We start from the raw sequence: 4,475 nt of genomic DNA on the forward strand, positions 1-4,475 counted from the left end.
TCTTACTGTGCTTGGGGTCTCCTTTTTGCAGTCTGCAGGTTCGTAGTTCCCGTTGTGTTTGGTGTCTGTCCGCAGTGGCTAAGTTTGGTTCAGTGGGTTGTGTAGGCTTCCTGGTGGAGGGGACTAGAGCCTGTGTTCTGGTGGATGAGGCTGGATCTTGTCTTTCTGGTGGGCAGGTCCACGTCTGGTGGTGTGTTTTGGGGTGTCCGTGGACTTAGTATGATTTTAGGCAGCCTCTCTTCTAATGGGTGAGGTTGTGTTCCTGTGTTGCTAGCTGTTTGGCATAGGGTGTCCAGCACTGTTGCTTGCTCGTCGAGTGAAGCTGGGTGCTGGTGTTGAGATGGAGATCTCTGGGAGATTTTCACTGTTTGATATTATGTGGAGCTGGGAGGTCTCTTGTGGCCCAGTGTCCTGAAGTTGGCTCTCCCACCTCAGAGGCACAGCTCTGACTCCTGGCTGCATCACCAAGAGCCTTTCATGTACATGGCTCAGAATCAAAGGGAGAAAAAGTAGGAAGAAAGATTTAGTAGAAGTAGAAAGAAAGAAAGAAAGAAAGAAAGAAAGGAGGGAGAGAGGGAGGGAGGAAGGAAGGAAGGAAGGAAGGAAGGAAGGAAGGAAAAAAAGAAAGAAGATAAAGTAAAATAAAATAAGATAAAATGTAATAAAATTATTCAAATAAAAAAATAGTAATTAAGAAAAAAAATGAAAAAGAAAAAAAATGGATGGCTAGAACCCTAGGACAAATGGTGGAAGCACAGCTATACAGACAAAATCTCACACAGAAGCATACACATAGACACTCACAAAAAGAAGAAAAGGGAAAAAAATCATAAATCTTGCTCTCAAATTCCACCTCCTCAATTTGGGATGATTTGTTGTCTATTCATGTATTCCACAGATGCAGGGTACATCAAGTTGATTGTGGAGCTTTAATCCGCTGCTTCTGAGGCTGCTGGGGGAAATTTCCCTTTCTCTTCTTTGTTTGCACAGCTTCCGGGGCTCAGCTTTGGATTTGGCCCCGCCTCTGCGTGTTGGTCGCCAGAGGGCGTCTGTTCCTCGCTCAGACAGGATGGGGTTAAAGGAGCCGCTGATTTGGGGGCTCTGGCTCACTCAGGCCAGGGGGAGCAAGGGACACGGATGAGGGGTGAGGCTGCGGAGGCAGAGGCCGTTGTGACATTGCACCAACCTGAGGCGCGCCATGCATTCTCCCTGGGGAGTTCTCCCTGGATCCTGGGACCCTGGCAGTGGCGGGCTGCACAGGTTCTCCGGAAGGGGGGTGTGGATAGTAACCTGTGCTCACACACAGGCTTCTTGTTGGCGGCAGCAGCATCCTTAGCGTTTCATGCCCGTCTCTGGGGTCCGCGCTGTTAGCCGTGGCTCACGCCCATCTCTGGAGCTCCTTTAAGCAGCGCTCTTAATCCCTTCTCCTCGCGAACCAGGAAACAAAGAGGGAAGAAAAAGTCTCTCGCCTCTTCGGCAGGTCCAGACTTTTCCCCCGACTCCCTCCCGGCTAGCCGTGGTACACTAACCCCCTGCAGGCTGTGTTCACGCCGCCAACTCCAGTCCTCTCCCGGCACTCCGACCGAAGCCCGAGCCTCAGCTTGTAGCACCACCCACCCTGGCGGGTGAGCAGACAAGCCTCCCGTGCTGGTGTGTGCCGGTCGGCCCTGATCCTCTGTGCGGGAATCTCTCCGCTTTGCCCTCTGCACCTCTGTTGCTGCGCTCTCCTCTGCGGCTCCGAAGCTTTTCCCCTCCACCATCCGCAGTCTCTGCCCGCGAAGGGGCTTCCTAGTGTGTGGAAACATTTCCTCCTTCACAGCTCCCTCCCACTGCTGCAGGTCCCGTCCCTATCCTTTTGTCTCTGTTTTTTCTTTTGCCCTACCCAGGTACGTGGGGACTTTCTTGCCTTTTGGGAGGTCTGAGGTCTTCTGCCAGCTTTCAGTAGGTGTTCTGTAGGAGTTGTTCCACGTGTAGATGTATTTCTGGTGTATCTGTGGGGAGGGAGTTGATCTCCGTGTCTTACTCTTCCCCCATCTTCCCGGAAGCCTCTGAAACTATGTTCTTAATCATAGAACACTTTTGTTTCTGAATACAAAGTATCTTGTGAACATCTTAAAAATCTGTTTTAGAAATGCTGCTTTGAATGGAAGAATGATAGTTAAAAAGTGTAAATGTTATTTGGACATAAGAAAATGTATATACATCCTTGCAATTGGAAAGACTTATGTCTCCTTGTACTTTTAAATTAAGTTTATTGATTGCATTATTTAATAAATATTTGCCATTAGTTTTTAATAAGATCTTAGGATTAAAAAGTTGTTTTGAACACTTCCTCTAATTTTACTAGTCGTTTTCATTGCATTTAGATGCTATTGTGGTTCATACAAATAGATTTATGGCTGCAAAATCCATGTCCCTGCTGTATTTTATTAATACATGATGTCTCTATCCTTTTTATTGATTTATAATCTTTAATGTTACTTTCTCTTAGTATTTCTTCTCCACATGTCTTGTTTTGACTTTGCTGATTCCTACATCTTCAACTTTTTTAAAAAAAAATCACTTCGTTTTGAGAATCTTTTTTTCTGAATATAACATATCTGGGTGTTAGTTCTTAATCCAGTATGACAGTCTTTGTCTTCTGATGGATCAATTCCTTCCTTTTCTCCTTTCTTTCATTTCTCTCTTGCTCTCTTTTTATTCTTTGAAATTTTAGATTCATTTTATGCTGCAAAACTTTTTACATGATTTTCCCAATGTTTCAATTTTCCAACATTTATTCTAATGTGAAAACACATCAAATACATTAGACTCATAGTAAACTCCAAACAGTGAAAAACAATTCTAGAATTTATTGCATATGGTACCATCAGTGGTTGCTATTTTTAGAGTTTTCTTTGGGGGATTATCCATTGAAACATAACATTTCAGAGCAAAGTCATCTTCAAGAGTCGACTTCTGAAGACAATAAAGAGTACAACAGTCCAATATTTTTATAGTTGTTGTTTGACAGGTTATGAGTAGCTGCAAGCCATTTCTACACATTTTTTTCCAAAAGTCTTAGATGATGAAGAGGAATCATTACTTTCAGCACTACTCTACTAGCATAAAGTTCTAACAACTTTCAAAATGGACTTAGAATTTGGACAAACAAGTTGGTTCAGGATATGTTTTATTTCTTTGGTGGTTCTCTTATCCATCTCAGTACTTTGGTGAATTTGAAATTGATCATATACTGTACCAGGAGCTCAGAAATGGATATACTCCTGTTTAGAGCCCCTTTTTAAGCCATACTTCCTCATATCTAAAAATAATTTATCTAACATTTCAGGAAATTTAATTTTATGGTTAATATAAATAGCTTGGAAATCTAAATCTAAACAATCTAAAATTGTTCAGAAATCTGCACATGGATTAGAAATATATTTACATGCTGAAATGGCATTTTCCCATAAGTCATTAATAGAGAATGGATCCTAAAGATCAAACATCACTTTGAAGGCTTAACTTTGATTTTGATTTCTGTTTTCTCTTGAGGAAAATATATTTTCTATTATTTCTGGTAATCTATAATTAACTGTACCAACCTTACAATATTAATCAATTCATGTTGTGCCTGGATGGTTATATAAAATTTGTAACCCAAAAAATCAATTAGCTTTAGCATTCCATCAGAAAGTTAACATGTTTCAGGTCACTGTGAAAAATGCCATGTTGATAAGTTATGTGAAGGGCCCCAACATATTGTTTTTTCAGTTTCTCTAGTATTCCTGTGATGCTGGATATTTTTTCTTTTTAAGCCAACTATTAAGATCAATGTTTCCACACTCCACTGCCATATAGATGTAGTGGTCTCTGATTTTATAATTCTAAAGTTAGGTTACATTATTGCTGTGTTGTTATAATTTATTAAAATAAGTCATAACTCCCATAACTCTCAATTGTTTGGTCACCTGATTCTTCTAGGTTCACACATTTTATAGCATGTATCTGCTTCTTTTCACTAAACACCTGAAATACCTTACTTGAAATTTTATGTCCTACCTGCTTTAAAGTTGAATTGTTTTTATTTTATCTGAAATGTATTTTTTTTTAAGATTTTGAAATCATAAGTAAAGTTTATCAATCTATTAATTCAGTTCTTTCATTTTTGGTTTAAGTATTCATATACTTGTTTTTCTTCAAGTTAATTGCTTATTTTATATCAGAGATTCCTTCATCTGTGATGACTTTATCAGTTCCTATTTTCAACCACTGTTAATTTGGATTTTTTACTGCATTTCTTTCCCATTAATTGACATTTACCATTCCTCTCTCTTTATCAGATGATTTTACTTTTATTACAAGTTAACAATTGCTTCTCTCACTGAAAGGCACTGTTTATACTGCCTCATGCTCTTTCATTCTCTCTTACAACATTTCTGTATAGAAAACTATATTGAGATTACTTTAAAAGTCTCTCCATTTCCCCTTTC

At 39.9% G+C, this 4,475-nt stretch overlaps 1 pseudogene; it reads right to left on the reverse strand.

The window, feature by feature from the left end:
* Nucleotides 1-3,385: 3,385 nt before the first annotated feature.
* On the reverse strand, nucleotides 3,386-4,059 carry LOC113624945 (dual specificity protein kinase TTK-like; annotated as a pseudogene).
* Nucleotides 4,060-4,475: the final 416 nt, after the last annotated feature.

Source organism: Aethalodelphis obliquidens, unplaced genomic scaffold, assembly GCF_003676395.1.
Source record: "Aethalodelphis obliquidens isolate GAN/ISIS:26980383/991018 unplaced genomic scaffold, ASM367639v1 scaffold1, whole genome shotgun sequence".
Taxonomy (NCBI): domain Eukaryota; kingdom Metazoa; phylum Chordata; class Mammalia; order Artiodactyla; family Delphinidae; genus Aethalodelphis; species Aethalodelphis obliquidens.